Raw genomic sequence first — 24477 nt, forward strand, 5'->3', positions numbered from 1 at the left:
TTCCTGACATAGCATGAAGCATAGTTGGGACCTTGCGCATTCGCTTCAGTCTGACTTGGTGTCCGTTAGACTTGAAGTGAGGAGAGAACTGATTAGGGGAGAATGCTTGCCAAGTACTGTGTGAAAGGCAATGCAGGTTTGAGTTGCATTGGTTTTACACAGTTTGTCTGATAGGTGTTGTAAGACTGTCTTTCCGGATTCAGAGGAGGAGTGGCTTATGTGCTGTTTAAGTAAGTGGTGTAAGTGTAAGTATTTGGTGTAAATAGGATGAATAAACACCCAATTGTATACATCAGAGTTCAAAATACGTGGACTTCTGTATCTCTGAAGTACCCTGCAACGCGCCGCAGGTTTATGTCAATTCCAGCATGGTAGGTTTGCTTAGGCCATGCCTACCTGCCCTGAAGACATGTTATCACGTATGGTATTTTAATATGAGATGAATATTGTGAGTGGTTGTTATTGCTGTTATTTCTTTGAATTGATACAACTTATGTAACAATTATATAAACTATTATCTAGATTGCTTCTTCCTGCATCTCACCTGGTAATTGTTTTTCATATTTAGTGTTTTTAGAATACAATGCTTTTTCTTTTTTTTTTTTTTCCTCCAGTGGTTTGATTAATAGTTTGTCATGGTCCTTAATTACTGTAGTACCTTAAAACTGTTGGGTATTGTAGTGATTGGATTACAAATGCATCCTTTAAGTCTTTTTCCTCTTAACGTTAAGTATTGGAAGAAATGAACAAAATTGCATCTTTAAGATAAAATGTGTACATATGTTTTAAAAATCCCTTAAAATAGTGAATACTTTCAGTGTGACTCACCTATCCAGAATAGTGAAATGCATACTGATTTCTCTTGATTTTTGGAGTTTGGCCTTTTTGGAGAATAGTCTTTTAAAATTCTGAGTTTTGTTCATGTTCATTAATTTTGATAGTTGTAAATTTACATCAGGATGAAGAAATATTTTACATGGATGTGATGGCAGCCTTTTTTTCTGCCAAAACTTTTGTTTTGGAGGGATCATGTTGTTGAAAAGCTGGAGTCATCACAAATCTTAAGTCAAGGCTGTATGTATATTGTGTTAGAATGCAGACTGTTGTATTGCTATGGCAAGTCCCAGTTGCCTATGAAACGTTTTCTAATGTGGTTTTACCTACTTACTATTTAAGGTATGCGGACTCTGAGTGTGTGCATGTGGCACCTGTTCCTTTCTGAAGAATGTTCCTGTTGAAAGGATGCTGACAGTCTCCATTGTCCTACTTGGTTGGTGAGTCAAGATATTTGTTTTGTGTTAAGCATTTTGTGAGCATAGAGATCTCAGAATCCTTGCTGGTGGTTTTATTTCCTTCTGTGATGTAACCAGTTGTTTGAGATGACACACAGACTACTCCTTTATAACAAGCTCCTTAGCGGAGCACAGTAACTTGTAAAATCACTTAGAGGACTCCTAAGTCCACTCTACTGAACTGATACATTTGTGAAAGGGAATACACGCTTTATTTCAGATCTTATTGAATGAAACATCAATTCTGAACTTTCAGCTTTAATCCTGCCTGCCGGAGATAGTTCAGTGCCATATCTGTGTGCCCCAGATGTTTCAGGAATCCACTTAAGCAAATCAATAGGTCATCAAAGCATGCCAGCAAAATAGAAAAATTGTTATCGCTGTGTTGTAGAGATCAGTCCAGTGTGGTGGAATGTTTTCCAGATCAAAAGATTCTTAAGTAGTAAATCCACAGGTATCACACATACAGGATTTTTCTGAGGTTCTCCTGCAGCCATTTTCTGATTGTTATCTATCCAGACAGACCATTTCATTGCTGAACACTAACTCTGGGTGAAAAATAAAGCAAGCTTTCTCTGTGTGTTTCAGTATCATGGTGCATGAAGTTCATAGGTTAGAGTATTCAGTCTATAATTGTTCCTTCTTCTCAGCCAGGAGATTTTGAAACAATTAGATGCGAGTAGGTGTTCTCAGCTATATCTACTTCTTCACCTTTATTTAACATAAGCTTATAGCTTAAGCATTACAGCTTAAATTAATGTAATTTCTATTGGAATAAGAAAAGCAGGGAGAATCACCATCAGAAAGCAAAAAATCAGCAGAAAGCAAGGCAGGTAGGTGGATTGAGATACTTCTCTAGGAACAGACTCCAGACACAAGTGTTGGAACATCTGCTGGTTGGAGTAACACAGCTTGGAGATGCATGATGAGTTGGAAGCCAGGGAGAGTAATAAGTGAAATAGCTGTAGACAGAGCAAGCGTCACATGTAGCTGATTTAGCTAAAAAGGGCACAAAATTCTGGCGGTCAAAAGTATGTGTGAAATAAAGTAAAATGTAATACATCTGTTTCAAAAAGTGTTGAACTAAAGACATGCTGGACTGGAAAGGAAGGTGCTCAGAGGTAGTCCTAAGGAACTGTAGGGAAAGAACATTTAATTCTTTAAAAGATGATGCTTAGCTCAGTTTAATTTTATCCTGAGTAAGTTGAAAATTCCAAACCTTGTCTCCCTAAAATACTTTTGGGTCAAATGAATTAACAAATACTGCTGTCAGCACTAATTAGTCAAAATGAAGTTACCAACTGGATTCTGAATTTAATAAATGTATAATCTGTGAATACTTAATCTCATACTACTTTTCTTAAAAGCTCATTTCTATGTTTCTGTAGTCTGCAGTGTGCATTAATCACAGTCGATTCAACAGCATTTTTACCACTAGAACAGAGTAATGTCGCCAAACTATACAGATTTAATTTTTTTTTCATGTGAAATGCTGAACACATGAATAGTAAACTTCAAATTATGATCTTTTCCTTTCTGCCTTTCTCCTTTTCCTACTTTCAGTTTTTGCCTTTGAAATACTTTTTATGAGTTTATATCTAGGACAACAGACAACAAAATTCAGCACACTGCAGTGTCCTTTCTTCTTGAGAGCCTAACATCCATTTCCTGTGTTTTGTTTATTTAGTCTTGTCATTGATATTTTTAATAATTATATGAATCAAAATAGAGATCCTGCTTCAAGACAGCATCAATAAATAGCGTTTATTGATAAATGCAAGGGGAATTTTAGAGAACCTCTAAAAACATCTAGGCCTTATCAACATGCAGAAGGGTTTTGAGGATTAAAGAGTAACTGCTTTTCTGCAAGAGTATTTTGTGTGTTGCCAAGGCTTGTTCATCTTCCTCTGAGCTGCAAATCAAAAATGGATCTGTTAAAAAGCATGAAATGAAATTTACAACATGGAAGTGATTAAAAACAATCTTGTTTGGGAGGTACTGCTTTTACTGCTTGACTCTGTACTGTCAAATGCACCCAATGAGAGGATTGGACTTGATGATTTCCTGAAATCCTTCCAGCCCCTATGATTCTATGCAACTAAGATCTTAGTTTTTTTTTAAACGTTTTGGGAATTCAGCATACTCACTGTATGAGTAAAAAAAAAACAACAATGTGTGATATACCTGCTAAGGAATGAACTGTCCTCTATCTTGGCAGTATGGATAAGCAGCATATCAAAGATCAGTTGGTTTATAATTAATAAACGCCCTATTTTTTGAGGAGGGTGCCAGGGGATTATCAGGAAAGAGGAATTTATGGAATTTAGCTGAAAATGTAGCTGAATAAATGCTGTTTTAGAGATGGCATTTTTTTAAATTTATTTTTAAAATGGGTAATTTACAAAACAAATGGAAAGTTAAGAAACATGTGGATAATCTTAAAAAGATATGAGCTGTTTTCAAAAGTCATTGGTCTTTGCTAATAGAAATTCCTTACTGCCCAAATAATGCTCTGGAAAATTTTCAGAGTAGGCAACATGTGGATATATATTCTAAACATTGAAGTAGGAATCTCACAGGCAGGTATGGAACATATAAATACCGAAAAAAAAAAAAAGAGAAATGAATTAATTTATTATAATGTAGAGTAGATATATTATTTCTATTAGTGATTAATACTTTTAAATTATAAATGCAAATCTTATTCCACTGTATTCACCTGTCCTGAGCAGACAGAAAATCTTGGGAAAAATAAAGTATGCGTATTATGTAAGTGCTCTCTAGGAACATGCTTGAGTAAAATAGTGCCAATCGCTGTATGGGGAAAAAACGATGAGATATTTTTCTTCACACTGGTTTATAAGTGAGCACTGAGGCTTGAGTGATTCATGTCTCAGATGGTTAATGTAAGGCTCTGTTACTGCAATCCTATGTGTTTTGGTGGATATCCGTGTTGCTTTGTGGCCTGGCTGATGGATGCTCACTTTTATATATCATTTGGATTACTTCAGCTTTCCTTTTGTTGTGAGGGATATATGTCTTCATAATTGTAAATCTTCTCTGAACTCTTTCTGGGCTGTATGAAGAGAAAAATTGTGGACTCCAAGTCAGTTGAATGCTACAATGGGAAAAAGAAATCAGTGAAGTGTTTCCTTGGAATAGAAGTCAAGGTAATTTTTGTGCTCTGAGTTGCAGAACTTTCAATCCTGTGGAAAATTAACCAATTAACCTCTGGTTTGCTAATGTGATTGTATGCTGATCTTATAGTTTTTGCTTAATATGAATATTATTTGTGTTATTTAAGTGGAGAATTTCTAATATGCTTTAAGCTCTTTCATTTAATTTACCTTAATTTCTGGGGAAGGAGGGTGGGGGGTAAGAGCCAAGTGAAGTGTTTTTTTTTCCTAGTAAGGTTATTCAGGACTTGATCTTATGCATAACACAAACTGGAAAGCGAAGGCATTACACATTTGTTCAAACTAGACTTATTTTGTATTTTTACATATATTTTTCAGTAAATCTATTTTGCTTCCACTGGCAAATGGTGACTTTAGCTGTAGATGAATAATTTTAAAAGTTATGATGAGTGAACCATTTTAGAACTTTCAAAATGCTTGCTTTCTACATTCAGGATCCTCCCATTGTTCCTTCAGATTTAGGTGGTCAGCTACCTCTTAGCTAATTGTGCAGCTCCCTTTTGAAGGGGGTTGTGTGTACTAACAGTTGGCTAAAAGGGTTACGATTCTGATTTTTGATAATTTGCATTACTTCATTGTTTTGTAGAGCTGCAGTACAAACATTGTTTTTTGGACTCTTCTGATGACTGTCAGTAGGGCAGTGAGGAGAGGGCACTAATATTGTGTGGTTTCCTGCCAATGGCTACACTAGTGTTTGTATCTTTGAAGCAAGTAATTGCAAACAGCTGCAAGTTATGGTATTGCATAGACTTCTAAATAAAAGGTATTGATTTTCCCCCTCCCCCCCCCAATTATTCAAGTGATAATTTTCCCACAGCATCTAGAATCTTGCTTATATTAAAAACTGCCTACCCCCTATATTGCTTCAGAAAATCTTATAATATTCCTTACACTATTTGTTCTCCCCTCTCTTGCATGCTCTGATTCTCATACTACTTTTTGTGATGTTCTTTTTCTGACTTCAGTGATATATATTGTAGCAGATCAAAATGGAAGCCCCTGGGTACCTGACATCCTTTGTGGCGCTTGCTTGGCACAGGGTTCAGTGGCTTAGAAGTTATTTTAGGGTCAGTGTGAAATAAGAAAATTGATTTACTGAGACACTGCTTTCACTGAGTTACTTGCCTTCCATACCAATCATTCCTGAGGCCTTTTTGATAGTCTCTAACACAACACTTTTTTCCTGAGGTGCCTCGTAGACTTTTGGAAGTCTCAACAATGGTTACAATCATTTCTTTGGTAAACAGAATTCCTGTGAAGAGATGAATTTAGGTATTCTGTTAGTGGTCAGATTGCCAGGTGGTATAAAAGGCATATTTAAGTAAAGATTAGGAGTACGTGTACTGAGTTCGTTTATCAGATGCACCTTCTCTGTAAAGCACAATCACCACTTTCTAATTTATTTGTCGTTCTAGGGAATGCCAGTGGTATTTCTCTTTTCTGTGGCAACTTAGTCTGATAGGATTGAAGGAGGGACTTGTCAAGTGTTCAACAGAGTTGATCCAATCTAGGTTTCTCTCCAAGTCTATTAATATTCTCAGAGCATACTTGCAATGTAGCAGAATAGAAGCAGACCTTTCAGATGTTCCCTTGTGTTCAATTAAATACCTTGAATGAAGTTGTAATGGGAAAACTCAGGTTCATTACTTATTCTTTGAATTTAAAGATCTTTTAATGTCTTCAATAAGTTTTTAATTTTTTATTTCTTCATTACCTTTTTTTTTTTCCATGCCATTTTTCCCTGTTTGTTTCCTCTCTCAGACAAAAGAAGTTATTGGGAAAGGTAAAAGTAAAGAGGAATTGGGAAAATAATATTTTTTTCTTTAATGTTAAAACAGTAAAAATAAAGAAGAAAGTCAGGGAAGGATTTTTTTTTTTTTAAACTTTAGTTGTTTTAGTTTACATGGATTTCTTGTCTGTAAAGAAAGTAAAATTTCTTTTAATGAACATGAAGAGAAGTGGTCCCTACTTGTTTTCTGTGTGTATTTTGGGTAATGTTTGGCATCAGGTGCTGTGAGATAACTTCACTTTAAAACTTAAAAACTTGAAAGAAATACTGAAGAAAATGAAATTGACAGGTGAGAATCACGTTGTCTGCAGGTTACTTTATTGTGTGCAGCTAGAAATAAGAAAAGCTGAAGTTCTGAGTGCTGTTTAGATAGGTTGTACTGCCTTGGAGATGGCAAGTAAAGTGAATGATCTTATGACTTGGGTTGGTTTGTACTCTTGTTGATGCATCAGATATGATGCTGATACCAACTTTGAAAAGGAACTCCATTCTCCTAAATGAGTTGCAGGTATTAAATAATTCATGTCTTCTCTACTTGCTTCCAGACTTGAGAAATTAATAAAAACATGGACTTTTGGGAAAGCTATTAAATGTTAAGATTTATTATTGGCATACGAGAGAGCTACAGTCTTTTTCCACAACGTGGAAATGTCTGCTTGTTCTAAAAGCTCAGAATTTACCAACTTAACATTAGGGTGATATTTGTAGTAAAAAGCAGAATTTAAAGTAATGAAGCATAAACATCAATGCCTATAAAAGGCAGTAAAAAAAGCTGTAACAAGCCTTTTAAAATTTTATTGCAAAAACATTTCACTTTACATTGTCCTGTGAATGCAAAGTAGTAGGCATTTATATAAATCACACTGTGTAAGAACACCTGCAAGGTATCTACAGCCTCCACAGTCATCCCTCATCCCTGGAGGTGTCCATGATCCTATGATTTGAAGAGCTGGTGCATTTAGCTCCAGCAACTTGCCTTTGCTCAAACATCTTCTGTTTAGAGCAGGTCTATTCACGTTCACTCTTGGTATTCTGTTTAGGATTCTACTTCTCAGAAGAGCCATAACTTGAATGACGTCAGTTCAATCACTTTGTCTGTTGTTTTTTTTTTTCCTCCAGCATTTCTTCTTAAATTGCCTTTTGGTTCCAAAACTGCTGTTATTTGTTTCCTGCTTCTGGAATGTTGTACAGAATACTTGAAAGCCACCAGTGTAACCTATTCAGATTCTTACTGTTTTGTTTTGTTGCTTTCAGAATGGTACAACCGTAAGAAAACAAATTTGCTTTATTGTCTGTCTGGAGATTCAGACAAGAAAACATTCTAGCAAAAAACTGCTGGTAATTTTTTCCTTCATCATTATCTGATGAGGTTTCCATTTAATTTGAATTTGGAGTGGTTTGGGAAACCACTTAGGTTACAGGTAAATCTACTTGGTTTTTTATCTTAGAAATAATCCAGTTTGAAATGGACCTCTGAAGATGTTCTAATCCAAAACCCTTTTCAAAGATTTATTAACTAGGTCAGGTAGCTCAGGGCCACATCTAATCAATTCATTTCTGAGATCAGGTATTCTAAAACATCTCTGGGTCATTGTTTCAGTGCTCAACTAAATCTCTGATTAGATCATCTTACATTGTAAATAACAAGTCCAGCATAGTGCCTGCACTCCCTGGCTCCTCACTCACCTAATGTTAGGAAGCTGCCACTGATGTGCTCCAAAAGCCTCCTGGCTTGTTGGTGTGCTTCTGGCAGGTACTGAGGTAGTGAGTACACACTAGGAGAACCAGGATCTGCAAACATGAGGCTTCTTCCAGTTGTCTAAGGAAAGCTTCGCATACATTGTTTCCCTAATCAGCTGATATATAGCTAATGTAGTTGGTGGTTTGTCTGAATTCTAGGAAATCTAGAAGGGTTTATCTTCCTATGCCAAAAAGCAGCTTATGTCACTTTACTCACTGAGGGCAGCATCTTGAATGTAATTGAATGTTATGGAACACTTCCAAGGGAATTCAAGTAGGTATTTCTCTTTGTAGGATGATCTAATGAACTATTTTGTTTTTTGTTTCTTTAAAGAATGTTTGGATGTTGTGTTGAGGGACATAGTTTAGTGAGAACTATTGCTGGTGGGTGGACAGGATGATCCTGTAGGTCTTTTCCAGCCTTGGTGATTCTGTGATTCTTGCCCTGATTCCAGTGTGTTTCTCACTGTGTGCTTTTGTTCAAAGCACCTGTCATGGATTTTATTTTTTTCTTCCCTTTTGCTGTTATTTAATATGTATGTGGTGATTAACAACATGCACAGTTGGGAAGTCCTGCACTAGAACATTTGTTTTCTTTTTTAATAGCGAAGCAGATGGTTTGGACTAACAATTACTCTTGAGCCTACAGAACAGTAAAGGGGAAAATTATATTGAAGTTATGCACCTTCAAAGTTAGTTGCTTTTTAGATTATTCACCTTTGCCTACAGGGGAAAAAGCTATAGATCTAAAACCAAGTAAACAAGCCATATCAGGACTGTATTCAAATCTGGTAGATAGAATGACTTCTGGTGAAGGTAGTTGCTCTTTCTGCATGGCATAAAATAGCATAATGTGTAGGGGTTGGGTTAACTTCTCAGCATTGTTTGAAGAAGTCTACAGATAAGGTAATTACTTCAGTGTAAAGTGCACTGGTTTGAGGTTGCCAAAGTGAAGGCAGATTCTTTGTGAATTTATTTTTCCTGGATGAGCTCACCTGGGAGGCCTTTGAATTAAAGGGCCACCTGATGCAGCTAAGTATAGTGAGTTCAGCTCATGAATCATGAGGAGGGTTGAAGCAAAGACATTTCATGGCTGTGCCTTTGTTGTCATCACTTTCTCATTTCTGTCACCTGTTCTGAGGTTTCCTATGAGCATGAATCTGTGAAAGCAGTTTTGACATGGTCTGAAATCTTGTTACAATTAAAACAGTTATAAAGTATACAGTATAAATCTTGTTATAATTAAAACAGTGCTTGTCTTACACTATTCTGATGCTAATTGATCTGTGTTTAAAAAATAATTCTACCAGTATTCTACTCAGAATCATTTAAGGGGGAGTAAACATTCTACTTATTTATAGTATAGTCTACATTAGAAAACCAAATGCCTATGAGCAGTAAAACTGAACTTATTCCTGATGTTTCTGAATTTATATACAGAGTTATCCAAAGCAACATCTGGAAAGGGTGGAGACAAGAATTAGGACGAGGCTGGCTCCCTACTAAATCAAAACGTATTGACTTAAAAAGGAGCATAATTGGTTACTGTCAACTTAAATTATTATTAAAATTCAGGAATCTACCCTAAGGTTATTATGTAGTGTCTTGTTGCTTATTTCATTTTTAAACGTGCCACAAGTTAAGGAACTGTATTTAAACATTTTCAGATTAATGAATATCTTGTGCACTTTGAGTCTGTTCTGTGGCACTGTGATGATTTTCCATCAGATGGTGCTATTAGGATTTAAGATGAAAACAGTCTGGTTTGTGCTTATGAGAACTAACAGATCTTGAGCCTGTTTATCATTTTGGATTTTGTTTTAATTTTAGTAATGGAGGTTTATTGGGAGTTTTATATGGTTCGTACAGTGAAGGAAGCTGTGAACATACATTGAATGTCAAACTCAGTGATCTGATAACATAAAACTTGTTGAGGCATATTTTAGAAGAGGGAATAAGATTTTGTATTGAAGTAACCAAAAATATCATACTGTCGTCTTCTGAGTCAAGGGAAGTGCACTAATATTCTAGTAAGCTGTTTCTGCTGTGGACACCTGAGTGATGTTCAGGCAGTGGCTCATGTAAGAGGTCACTGGTTGGAATTCAAAGTAGTATTACTTGCTTTCCCCATCCAGCAGCGGTTTCCAGTTTCCTTTCAGTAATAACAGGAGTACAGAATTGATTTGACCTCTACCCGCAGGATCTCACAAGGAACTTCTAGCATAAAAACAAAAAAACCGATCGCCTAACAAGTGAAAACTAGAAAATACACAAATCCCAAAATCTGGAAATGGTGAATTCTTGTGGCATACTTCCGCAGGCTTGAATAGTAACAGAAAGAAGCAGATGTGTCACTTATGAATAACAAAATGCTGGATTTTTTTTTACCCCCACTGCATCGGGGGGTGTTCATAATTGTTTCCTTGCAGAGGGTGCTAATGTGAGTTACAACAATACAGAAAAACAAACTAGAACCCAGCACCACATCAATTGGGCAAGTGGTGTGAGTCATGAAAAGCCCAGCAACACAAGTAAGTAGCTTTCAGTGATCATAATTGAAGCAGAGGTTCTTTAGTAGCGCCCACTTTTATAGAAAACTGAGGCTTAGTGATTATCTTTAGACCTCACACCCTGGCTACCCTGCTCGGGAACGCTAATCTGTAAACAATAGGATTTAAATGATTCGTTAAAAGGAATTCTGTGATTTTGCACCATTATCAAAAGAAAACATTTTAATGGTGTTCAGTGCTATTCTTACTGTGCGAATTAGAATTCCTGTGTAGGGATCAAGAGCTATAGCTTAGATTAATATCCTACAGAAGGAAGAACATATTATCTTCCACAGTCTAATGCCTTTATCTGAGCCAGCAGTTCATGATGCTGTGAACTGCTGGATTTAAGTGACCTTTCCCAGTGATATTCACAGCAAGTGGTAAGAATAACAAGTACACACACAAAGCTGCTCTGAAACTTTTTATCCCCACTCTTTTTGATATTATTACTTCATTATATTTAAAGACTTCTTGCAACAGTGGCTTCCACCAATATTCACGCAGCAACAACTTGATGACTTGCATCAAACCACTGCATGCAATTTCATTATAGCTAAAAAGACAGGAAAAGGCTGTCTCTGCCCTATTATGGGAAGATGCTGCTTTTTGTGTTCCCCTGGGATAAATTCTTATTGTATTGCCACAGTGGTTTCACTCCATTAATACTTTATAAAGTCATTCTCTTTGAGGCTACTGTGCCAGAATTTCATCCTGTAACTGCTACTTCAGTTTCATTCAGATTAATTTCTTCCACTGAGTTCTGGTCCTTGTGCACTTTGTTGGATCCACAGAATTCAGAGATAATCCGAAGAACAAATACCACTGATTCAGCAGGTTTGCTCTTAGATCAAGTCATTAGATTCTCAGAACATCTTATCTTTGACTGAAATGTATTTATATGAAGTAGGGCTATAAAATGTGGCTTTCTGTACAGTGCAACTTATACATAGCTTTCCTGCTTATTTGAATGAAGAAGTGAACTACTAGTGTGTTGTGGTCTGTTTTTTTTTTTGTTGTTGTTTTTTAGTTTTTGTTTGTTTTTTTTTTTTAAACAGCATTTTAAACTGTTATTCCACTTTGGTGAATGCTGTTGTACATTCCATAAACTCTCTGCTTCTGTTCTTTTCATGACGAGGCAAATCAGAAATGATTTATTAATATGTTACTGCTCCTGTACTAATTATCTTGATATTCGTAATCTTGTTTTTATGTAGGCTTCGTGAACAAAACACTCAGGCTTATGATTTTAGAACTGGTGTACTGAAAGTAAACTACAACTGTGCTAGAAAATTGTTAATAAATATATTTTAAACATGTAAGAATTTTCTAAAACAATTTCATTGAGTGTTAGAACAACAGTAATGCAGAACATTTTCCATTTGTTAAAATTCAGCCTTATGAAATGGATGACTCCGGTGGCTTCTGAAGAAAGCGTTTACTACTGTGATGTATCTCCTTTCAGACGTTCTACCACATTTTGTATGGCTTTGATTGTGTTTAATTACACTTTCCATGGCAAATCCTAACAGCTGGAGACATCAATGTGGCCTAATCTATAAACTCATAAATCCGTTATCTTGTTGTAAGTGTAAGAGTATGAGGAAAAGCATGGAAAGCCAAGTCCCTGCCCTCAGTGCAATACTTGTTACTTAGGGCTTTATCAAAAGATGTGATTAGAAATGATCCTACAAATGGTTTCAAGAGGTGTTTTTATAATCCAGTTTTTGAATTGGACTTATAAATACAACAAATTTCTTTTTGAATTTTGGTAGAATTTTCTCATTAAATTGGGTCACTGATTAAAGTGTATCCTTGCATCTTTTCCTTTTTGAACAAAACTGTATGTGTAAGCCTTTAAAAATGGAGTGCATGCTAATTTTGGATTGAGACTTCTAAAATTCCAATTTATGCAAGTAGGATTTCTTATAAATCTTGTTTTTAATAATGCAGTCTACTGGAAAAAGTGTATAGACTGATAGCTAATTTCAGTAAACTCGAATTTCAGTCCTTTAAAGAAAATAAATTATCTGCAATTATTGGAATCTCGGCCCTTTCCAGTAAGATACAAACTAGTGCTGAAAATACCATTTAGGAAATGTTTCCATTTGTTCACTAAGGAGCTGGAGTAGTAGCTGCAACTGAAGGAACTTATTTATTTAATACTTTGGGACAATTCTGAGGAATGTACCAGACTATATAATTGCATAAAATGTGATGCTATTAATATTTCTTTTGCCTGAAATGCCCAGCATAGCTTTCAGTATTGTTAATCAAGAAGATATCTTCTACTTCAGCATCTTCCAGACAGCAGCTATTCCCTGGAGTATGCTTATCCAATCTCTACTGCCAGACTTTTCTATTTATCACCGCAGTCTGACAGAGGTGACCTGTGAGTACAAGAGCTGGTCACATTCACTTTTTGCCATGTCTCAGAGTGTCGTTTCAGTCAAGCTGGGACAATTCCCCTAAGAAATAAAGGCAGCTACCATCAAAATCTGCACAGAAGATTTTGGTTTTTTTCAATTTTGATATCTATGTCTCTCTGAGATCTTCCGACCTTTTTCTCTCAGAATTTGTCATTTGTTTAAGAAGTGCATGGTTGTATCCTTCATGTGTTGAAGCTGTGGTCAAATTGGAAGCCCAGGAGTTCTTCTTGGTCTGGCTTTGATTGTATCCTGCTAGAAAGCAGGAAATCAGTATTCGTTGGGGTGGTCAACACAATTAGTAGCCAAGTTTAGTTCAGGAGCTCTGGGCAGGCTGAATTCAGAATGAACTGAAGAAAAGGAAGGTTGTAACTTCAAAAGGATTGTGATATTTAGGGAAAGTGATAATTTTGGGGTTTCAAGTTGCAAAACCCTATGATTCTCAATTGCTTTTTGGCTTCTTTTCTCCTACATTTGAGTACCAGCTGTTCTTTTCCATTTGTTTTGCCTCAGTCCATTGACCTTGTTAAAACATATTAATACCTTCAAGTTTTTATGGAATTTTTAAGGAATGCTCAAAGGAAAGCTGAGAAACTTTTTTTTTCCTCCTTACAGGGATGAACACCTTTACATATAATCATTGGCCTTGTAACAAGTCATTAAGCTTTCAACTGTTTCTTATCTACATCACATATTTCAGCAATTTGCCAACAAGGCTTTTATTTCTATCAGACTTTAATGCTACTTTAAAACTGAGTGATAGAAACATGCACTGCATTAAAGGTGAAGATAAATGAAGCCAAATAGATGATATTAATTGCAGTTCGGTGGTCCTGTATGATGTCTGCTTTTTGTTTAGACAGTGGGCAAGGTCTGCAAATGATTTTGTTGGAGCTTTGCTACAGTGGAGTTTTATTAGCTGGTTTCACTGCTACTGTAGAGTTTTAGTTGCTATTGGAGTGTTACATTCATGACTTCAGTTACCATAGTTGTGACAGAGTTTAGTAATTTAGTGGCAGTATCCTTCAAGGTTTAATTCCTTTACTATTCTGCATGCTATAATCCTGTTTGCCTTGCTTTCAGTCTCGTGAGGTGATTCCAGTTCCTTTCTATGAGAGATAGTTTTATTTTGGTTCATCTAGTAAAGTACAGCTCCAAGCTTTCAGCACCTTGGCTTTAAAATCTTCTCAAAAAAGACTGTATGTAGGATAGCTGCTTTTGTCTGCTCACTGTACAGTCTGACTTGAACTAAGACTGGGCAAGCCTAGCAACCCAGCTCCTGAAAGTCATATTATGGGGTGTCAGGGAATGATGGGCAGTTGGGAATTCATTCATGAGAATCTGAACACACTGAATTTGTGGACAGATTTCTTGAGTGCTGTGGAATATTTGATAAGCCAGATACACATCTTTCCTCCACAAAAAACACAACCAACAGCAGCAATGTTAGTAGTTGAAGAAGAGACCATTAAACTATATCTGAATTGGATATCTGGTATTAGTCATCCTGAATAATTATTAGCTTTTACGAATATAACAGAGGCTCAAATGGCAGAGAAGAATTTATATCTTGGTGTCTGAACAGAACTGTAAGGATAATACTGAATAGCTGGTCTAAAACAGCTAGGAAACTGTAATTCCAGTTTAATCATGCTGAGATGATTGCAAAGGCATGTGGATGTGTATTCCCTCACCTACCTGCCTACTCATCCAGACAATGCTGATATTATCTTTTTTCACTTCAATTAAACAAAGCTCCCAAATGATGTTCTGGTATTTCTGGACAGTTCAACCAACATGGAAGCTCAAAAGAGACATCGTTCATTTTCTGCTAATTGAGAAACAGGAAGAATAGTAATTGAATTTACAGCTACAGAGGCATCCACCTTCTGTGTTAAGGTGAGTCTCTGAGCAGAAGGCATGTTGTCTCTGTTCACTGAGCTGGAAAATGTAGCAGCTAAATAGAAAATTGCCAATGCTGATGTGCTTAAAATAGTTTCTATCTGAATCGTGCTGCTTTGCTGAGTGACGGTCTGTGATTGCTAACCCTATCAAGTATGCCTACAGCAGTTGAGTGTAAATCTTAGAAAGGATTACCTCTGTCACAAAGTTGCTATAGCATTTCAGCCAGTACTGCATTCATGAGAGCTTGTAAAAGAAATCAGGGGTTTAGATCCAACTGTTTTGTAGTAGGCAAGAATAAAAACGGTATGAAAACGGTACAACTGTGGCAACATGCTCACTATGGCTCTTCTGAATTTCAAGTTACATACATCCAAAAGAATAGGAATGAAGTAAAGTTAGCAACTGGATCTCTAGTGTCATATTAACTGGTCAGTTGTAATTGAGTACAGGAGAATTCATGTCATCTGATTTCTGTCATCATCTCTGTCAACTAAGAGCAAAAACTTCAGTCCTCTGTATGCATCCCATGCATCTTAAGCATCTTAAATCACAGAGTAAAATGCTGAGTGAGGTTTCTAGAGGTCTTTAGCTGAAGTTGGTTGTATCCATGTAACTGTTCCTTTACCAAGGCAGTCAAGGAATATACAGATCATATATGTAAATACTTTCAGAATATGTATGTATTTGACAGGTGTTTGGGGAGAACTGCAGAAAAAATGGAAGAGGTGTAGGGAAGAGTTTTATTTGTGTATTGTATATTAGTGTATTATGGCTACCTTAAGAGCAACTTGTGGGTCAAATTCAATTTGGAGGAAGCTTCCACTTTTCCAGATATTGTCTGATTTACTTGCATTTAATTTGGAAAAGCTAATGTGTAGCTATCACCAATTAATAGTCGTCTAAAGTATTCTGTGTCTCTTATGTGATAGCTGGGGAAATTCTTGGATTCAGTCAAGTATGCGTGTGTAGAATGAAAAGTGAGGTAGCTGCTTTCAAGATGTAGCCATGAATCAAGTGAGCAGAATATAAATAAGTAGCAGAATTCTCCACTTTGATAGAGTTAAAATATTGTAATAGCTAGATCTCAAGTAAACAACTACACTTGCTGGTTTTATTTTGGTATTTGTAAAGCTTTGAGTATGCAAATAAATGTGTGTCAGTCAGAGGAGCAGCTGCATTAGTAAGGAGCCACCTAGTATGTTCTCCAGAATGAGAGCTGCTGGCTGGGAGTTTCTCTTTAATGTAGTTCTTTTCTTATGTGTTGTCTTCTCATGTTTCTTAAATAAATAAACATATACTCACTCTTTCCCTTATAGGTGTTTGAGTCTTAACAGGACTCTGTTATCTATTTTCTTCAATAAATGTCTTTCACATTTAGAATTCTTGTGCAGTAATCTTGGCCACATCGCAGTGCAAGATGTTCTACTCTCACAAACATCCCAAGACTTGTAACTGTAGAGTCCAGTTATGATAAAGCATAAAATAAGCTCAAGCCATCATCCTGATGTTAGAATGCGTACAAATACATACACATCATGGTGTTTTTCACATTTGAATTATATAAGTAGTGTTTCTTTTCAAATGTCTTTTATTTCTCATTGTTGCATACTTAGAGCAGGTGAAAAAAATGTGGGAATCCTCCTGCCCATTCTGTATTTGCAGAAATGTCTGCTGACTGTTACATTCATCTGATACTAAAGACAGTAAAAGAAATGTGGTGGAACTGTTCTGATATTCCAGGTGTGGACAACTTTGAAATGTAGTTGTAGGTGAGATCTGTGTCATACAGGACTAGGATAAAACTCCTTATATGTTAAAAGAAAAAAATAAGGAATTAAATGGTGCTCTTTGACTAGTTCCCTGTGGAGGAGGCTTCATTTCGTTTTGACTCATACTACAGTTGAAGCAACTTCTGTATTTTCCCATCATATCAGATGTCAGACTTGCCACATGTTTTGGAGCGGTGACAGCTTTGAGAGAGGGCTGTTTTGAGATGATTGGAAAACTAATCTTGGGAACAGAAAGTTTTGGAATAAATTATTTTCTACTGAAAATGTGCAAATACTTGGAATGGAAACGCTTGGTGTGGTGAACATGGTAATTGATAAAAATATTTTTTTGCTTTACCAGCTTTATTAATAGGGCTCAGTAACTGCTTGGGTTCCATCACTCTGGCTATAATATAGTGAGGCTTACAAGGGACGTTGAAGGTTTTTTGTTTTCAGAGTCTTGATGCTGCCATTCACTCTCCCCTCTAAAGATTTTCAGTGTGTCTTAAAACTGTTTTGTTTCATTCTATTTCATATTTTGGAATAAAAATTCTTCAGGAGTGTCTTAGGAACTGCATTCTGGTTTTGGCTTTATTAGTATAGTAGGCAAGATATGATAAAATTGCTGTAAATTTGTAGTGTATTTCTTAATTTAGCCTGTAAGGGAAATTTGAGTGGTCAGTAAGTAAGCTTAGTGTGATTTTCTTTTCAGACTGAGGTTTGAGCTGCAGTTTGGGAGTTTAAATTCTTGCTTTGGATTTATAAGTTGCCTGGTTGCTTTGTATGAAGTTTATTCCTCTCCAGGATTATTTTCTTCAAAAGTTTTGGCTTCAGAGGTATGGAAAAGTATCTTATTATGAACATGAAACATTCAGATTTCAGTAAATTTAAACCACCTGCAAACAAATCCATCAGCAGTTAATTAATTTCTTCAATCTTTGTAACAAACCCACAGTTTGTGCTTCAGATATGCTGCAGTTTTATGATTTTATACTTTCTGAATCCCCGCACAACCAGACCATACTCAGATTGCTCAAAGTCTGAAGTATGTACCTTCATATGCATCTTCCTTTTTAGAGGGCTGTAGGCAAAGACAAAAATGTCATAATTTTCTATTAAACGTGAATTTTAATTTGACAGAAAAGTATGGTATTCTTGAAAGGAAGAATCTGAATTGTATTTTCATATTAGAAAAATTGATCCCCTGAGGCTCAGCAATGAAGCCTCTAAGCACTTAGGAAAGCTTACTTTAATCCATTCACCGTGTCCTTAGAATATGCAGCATAGAATAAAGCCAGCAGCCAGGCTCACAGTCTGACTTGGGGTTTGTGGGGATTATCTTACATGATTTTAATACTTTATGAAAGTTCTTGATGTTCTATCATCTCCTTTTGTAATATCTTAATTTTGAGTTTATGGCATAAAAATATATTTAGATGGTGTAAAAATATTTCTAGACAGCTTACTGATTATCTTCAACTTAAAAAAGCTGTAACTAGACATCAAGTTATTTCAGCTTTATGCAAGTTTATCCCACTTTTGGCCTCAGCTCTTGCTTAGCAAGTCAGTAGTGTTTTCTGGCTATGGTTTTAAAGATCTTGACAATATAATACAGCCTTAAAAATAATTCATTTGTAATGGGCAGTGCTTATGTTTCAGCCATTTTTATCTTAACCACTTTATACATCTTAATATCATTCAGTTAAAGTTTATGATCTGAAGATAAGTGAATGTCTATATACAAAGAAAACGTGATCTTAAATATGTCAGTTTGGACTGGGAAAGTTGGCCAAATGCTGTATTATATAAAGCCCATAATTGAGCCCACAGTGAGACATGTTGAATAATTTTCCCCTATGAATAAAGGCTGGGTGACCTGGGTCTGTTCGGCCTTGAAAGAAGACAACTCAGAGGGGGTGTGATTAATGTTTGTAAATATCTTAAGTTTCTTAAAAGTCTAAATATGAAAGTTACAAAGATATGGTCCTGGCATGATATGCTACTGAACCATTCAATTATTTAACACTTGTAATAATCTGAGGGATATGGAATGAGTAACAAGCAGTTTTCTCCTACTTCATGTGATTTTTCCAAGGTCAAATTTTCTGTTTCTAATAGTACACAGAGACTGTGTATCCCAGTCTTAGTAAATTCAGAGTAACTATGAACATGTGAATGGGCTTAAGAAGAGAAATAACTTTGCACAAGATCTTGAAACTACAAGATTAATGATAACTGGGGGCTATGACAGACTGTGTAATAAATTTCAGCAAGCGTTAAGTCTTGAAAGATAATATAGAGATGCTCAAATATCATATGTGCCATAAATATTTGCAGAAAAAAAAAGAGAAAATCTATTTTCAACTTTCATTAAGAACTATGATTTTGAGTTCTAAACATGCAAATCTTATCTATAAGGCAACTCAGTTTTTTTCCTGTTCATGAATTGAAAAAGGAGACTGTTGGATAAATGGCATTTGCTACCAGATATGCAAATGTATGCCTCCAATTCTGTTAAGAAAGGAAAGAAAAAAAAAAATAAAAATAAAAGGGAGAGGAGGAGGTTTCAATTGCCTTGACAGACTTTATATTTCATTTATCCAGTAATTACAAGTGACAGGTCCTTTTTCTCTTTTATTCCCCAAGTGGTTCTCCTCTATTTTATCCTATCTTTTCTAGCAAGTTTTAAATCTAGGTGAATACAAATATTCAGTTAGAATCCTACTGCAGAATTAAGCAATGTTAACCATGATTGTTGTGGCAGCTTCATGCAGAATATTCCATTTATTATTGTATAAATATCAAATGATAATCAAGGTCAGGCATAAACTGTCAGGACTATGGCTGTAATAAATGCAGGGGATCAGAAAATTGCTTCATAAAGAAAAGATATGGCCTGGTTCCAAAACTAAATTCATATCACTACAACAAATTAGAAGAGGGTATTTCAAGAACATTTGCAGTAGCCCACACTTACAAAAGATGAAGTGATGTCTCAAGTGATCTCATTACTTTTTGCTTATTTTAATTTGATATTATGCACGTTTGTCTGTGGAGGCCTATAATTCTAAATAACTTCTCTAGTCCTTGTTTGTTTTCTTTTCCTAAACTTTTGCTGCTTTTGCTTCTCATAGAGAATGTTACTTACGCAGTGAGATGTTGTTTGTGGAAACAGAATACAGTGAGCCATACAGTCAAAGCTGAGCAATTTCTGGTATAGTGAAGCCATTTTTTAAGATGAGGCTTGTTTTTCTGAGCCTGAAGCAGATGGTTTTAAGACAAACCCTGCTTTCCCCTGATGAAATTAATTTACCAAGCACAATGAGCTTAGTTAATAGAATTAGTCTGAAGAGCAAAGGATATGTTGCAATAAACATAAGTTCATGCCTCAGTGTTGAAATGACTAGAATATATCCTAAATAAAAATATTAAAAGTTCAATGAAGACAGAAGATGCTCTTTCAAGTTCACTGAAAATAGAATTCTGAAGTACTGATGTAAATGTAACGAAACATTCTGGTGGTTTAACCTCAAAGATATCAAACCAGGTTCTGCCTGTAGGCTATGTCAGTTTCAGAAGAACACTGCAAGACAACATCTGTCCGTTTTGAAGGGTTGCTGATGTTCAGGTATTTATCCTGTCTGTTTTTTGAATACAACCACAGAAATAATCTGAAGCAAAGTAAGTCCTGAGAAAAAAATCTGGAATGTATCCCACTGAAGCTGATCGTTATGTTAGTGTATTTGAAGTGGTTGTCATCTGCTTAAAGCAACATGTTGATCTTTCACAATGTTCCAAGCAGACAATAGTAAGTGAATTCCACCTAATTAATATTTACAGTGGCAAAGGAGGAATGTCTGCTTCAACAAAGTGAAGTGCAACAGTTTTTGCAGATTCTTTATAGATTTATTCTCTTTATATTTACTACAAAATTAGCATACATGATGACTATATTTATCTTGTGTAGTCATGCACGCACTACAATAAAGATAACCTCAGCTTTCCGGCAAGAACAATGCTATGCAAAAATGCTTTAACTTACACTGCCGATACGGACTATGGAAGCAAAATGACTGTAAATTTCTTCTGCTGGCATTGTTGAGTGAACTAAGTATTCTTGTAAAGAATCATGAGCCAGCGTTCAAGTCATGCTCAAGGTCAATTCATTTACATTCAGTAATTAAAAAGGCATATTGAAATAGAGTGAATCCTGAGTAGGATGCATGAAAGCTCATTTATCAAGCTATTATGCCAAACATTTTATACTGTTAATAACTTTCCTTAAGACATGCTTATGCTCTCCCCCTTTAATCATTTTAAATTTCTCTACCTTGCAAGTTTATGAAAAACAGTATTTAAAACTGTACTGTTGGCAATGCACAGATACCATACAGTCTGTCCATCCAACTGGAATCTTGTAATGCATCGTTACTCAAATTCTTGTATCAGCTCAGATTAGGTGTTCCAGTTGTTTGAAAACACAGTTCTATTCTACAGATTAAGTGAGATGTTTAGCACAGAAGACTGGGGGGGGGGGGAGGGGGGAAGAGAACAAGAAAGGAAGGAAAGAAAAAAAAAAATTACCCCAGAACACGTGCTCTGACAATTTTATAGTAGATTTATATACTTAAAATATAATTGTTTTACTAGACTTTTTTGGACATGTGTGTACTGACACTAATGGCTCTCAAAGTAACCAAAATTTACAGTAAGTTTTCGTTTATTGCTAAAAGGAATAAATATCTTCCTTTCTCTGTGTATCATTCCAGAAAAGACCTCAGAGAATCCATTTTCCTTATGATATAACAAATTTTCTATCTCTTAGCAGCATCCTTACAGCATCTTTTTGGACCTCAGTTATGTTTGCTATTCTTAGATGCTACTCCCATGAAAAGGATGGCTGGGGGGAAAAAAGATAGAAAAGAAATCCCATATCAAAAGTGAGTTTGGTTTACCTAACCAGTGCCCAAATGTTGTATCTGAGCTCATAATGTGGATTTCACATGTGTTGCCTTGTGGCTTCATTTCACAAAACCTAACTCATGTCTGGTAATATTCTGCTATGGTGTAAAGCATTGCACCAAAACTGAAAGCGACTTTTCTGTGAATTCTGCACACTGCTTTACCATCCTTATTTTGTTCTGGTATCAGATGAAGCTGTATCTTTCCAGCCTCTGAAAAAAAACAACCATTCCCTTGACAAAAATCACTGGGCATCCAAGCTTTAGTTTTGCTCGAATGCTGTGCAGTGAGTCAGAATTTCAGTCTTGCTTCAGAAATGAAAAGCAACTTTTTAGAATAGATCCATTTAGAAACATAATTCAGGTAACAAAGTTAAGAAGAACAGACTGAATTTTAAGCTACAGGCATTTCACAGAGTTTGCCAGATCCACACAATATGTTATTGGTTTACTTGGGTTTTGTTTACGTGTATTTTTGGATAATTTCATAGCTTGAGCAGGCATCAGTCTCTATGATTTCATACTCTAATACTTTCAGTACTTTCCTATTTAGATCCATGTATATACTGATTTTTTTATTTATTTTTTATTTCATCATTCAATGATATATTTCTGCATTTAGGCTTTGGCTGAACAACTGATTTGTTGTTTCTTATGAGATTACAATTGCTGAATTGAGAGTCATCTTATATGATCCTGTTGAGTATCTTGCTGCTAGGGTAGGGAGTGAGACTGGAATCCAGAGCATTGGTTTTGCCAGATCATTAATGTTCAGTGTCCATTTCATGATTAACTATGAAATGGAGACTGAAAAGATCTTTCAAAGTTTGTATATAATACTGGTATAGTTGTTGCAGGGTTTCATGCCTTCTGTTTACCCTATTTCAGTACAATTCACTTTAAAAACAAAACAAAACAAAAACAACGTAACAACAAAACAAGGAATTTGAAAAAAATAGAACTACATTGTATATATGCATTTCCTATGTGCAGTTTTACTTAGAATCTTTCTGTGTCAGCAGAATGTGTTGCATTTCCTTTTGGCTACCAGTTTGGGGTGTTTCACTGTAACCAAATGACTGTCCTCATTATAAACTCTCTTGGAGAATGTCCAGGGTAATCTTTTTGACCAGCTTTAATCCTAGAGAGCTTTGATGAAGATCCTAATTAGTTTTTTGATTCATCTGTGTTTAAGAAAGAGATTTATTATAGTAGCACCCACTTGTGCCACTGATAATTAGAACTCTGTCTGCGTTTTCATTATATAGCTCTAGTCCTGCAGGAGAGAATCCCTCCCCATCTGACACTTTGGATTATTTGTGAACGACTTGGACAGAATTTGCCACTTAAGCTAAAATTGACTGGAAATAGCACTGCTATTAACCACCCCAGCCATGTGCTGGTGTGCACAGCCTGTTGTTCTTTGAGGAGAATGGAAGGAATGGAAAAATGAGGAGCAGAGTCCTCAGATGGTTTTTTATTTTTGTTTTTGTTTGTTTGTTTGTTTGTTTTTGCTTTTGTTTTTAATTTTCTTGTGAAGCTGATTTGTGATACAGGTAAATCTGCTCCACAGCAGAAAAAAAATGGCCTATTAGAATACAACCATTTTCTTGTGGTGAGACACCTTGTTGATTATTTTGTCTCTTTGTAAAACCCAGGATGATTCTGTGGAAGCTTATGGCTGCTCATGTAACTACTCCAGAAATATCTGCTCACTGTTGCAGAGTTGGTTCTAATATGCTGCCTTCAAAACTTACATATGTTTAATAGAAGCAGATACAGCATGCTAGGAAATGATCTGAATATTACCACATACAAATAGTTCAGCTTCTGTTCTTCTGAAGACTCTTGAAGTTTTATTTTTATGTAGCTATTGTTGCTTTTAAGGTTTGTGAAGGAGATTTGGCAGGGAAAGAAATGGGGTTGTATTGGAACTCTAGAACTGTGAAAGACTGTATGTATGGTTTACATTCTGTTCAATTCAATTCCTAACATTCATTCTAATGTAATTCTTACATTTTGCTATTTAGTCTCTTTAACATGCTTAAATAGGCTTCTTCCCTCCCTTCATTTGTTTTAACATGTTTCCTGTTGGTAAATCTGTTATCATAAATTGCAGCTCCACGTAAGCTTCTGCCTTCTTGTACATTTTTTAGTAAATAAGCAGCTTGTAATTGACATCTTTAAGGGAAACCAAACAGCAATGTTTCATAATTTTGGAGGGAAAAAAAGTGTTGTCACTTTCATGTTGATCCAGTTCTGGAGGTCTTGGCCTCAGGAGGACAAAGAAAGATCTATTGTCGTGAATTCTATAGTAAGCAGACATAACACACTTTCATGTCAGAAGGGAGAAGAGGAGAGGCCTTTGCCTTCAGATGTGTAAAAGCTCTGAATTGTGTAACTTAGTTCTTTGATCTAGAAGCTGCTCTTTTGCAAAAGCAGATCTGCTCCTTGGTAAATCTCTGAAGTTTCAGCAAAAGATAAAAAATCATGGAGGCCACTGTTTGGTCTCTATACATGTTCAGCAAGCGCTGATTGATGTCAGTGGGTGCAATTTTTTTCTACACAGAGGAATTCAATGACACACCTTTGCTTCATCTGCATTTCCACATCAGATGCTATTTTGTCAGCCTGCCCCAATGCTGCCATCTGTTGCACAGCAACCACATGTAATGGAATACTGGTAGGAAGGTTCAGCCTCCTCTGCCAGACCATGAATGGCTGCCTATGACATTATAGGCCAGTATCATAAAAGAGGTGTTAAATTTTGAGCAGCTCTCATAGATTGTTAAAGGCATATTTAACCACACAGACTTGAAGTCAAAGAATGATATTTTGTCTATTGACAT

The 24477-nt window shown here is 35.9% G+C and overlaps 1 non-coding gene across 1 annotated transcript in view; it reads left to right on the forward strand.

Annotated features, from left to right (window-relative positions):
* Window positions 1-1170: 1170 nt before the first annotated feature.
* LOC107319302 (uncharacterized) overlaps window positions 1171-24477 on the forward strand; it is a 334287-nt gene continuing 310980 nt past the window's right edge. The window contains exon 1 of the transcript XR_014947523.1: window positions 1171-1274. This is a non-coding gene — a transcript (uncharacterized LOC107319302). The remainder of the gene's footprint in view (window positions 1275-24477) is intronic.

This window comes from Coturnix japonica, chromosome 6, assembly GCF_054131305.1.
Source record: "Coturnix japonica strain WE chromosome 6, WE-NBRP24, whole genome shotgun sequence".
In the NCBI taxonomy this organism is placed as follows: Eukaryota; Metazoa; Chordata; class Aves; order Galliformes; family Phasianidae; genus Coturnix; species Coturnix japonica.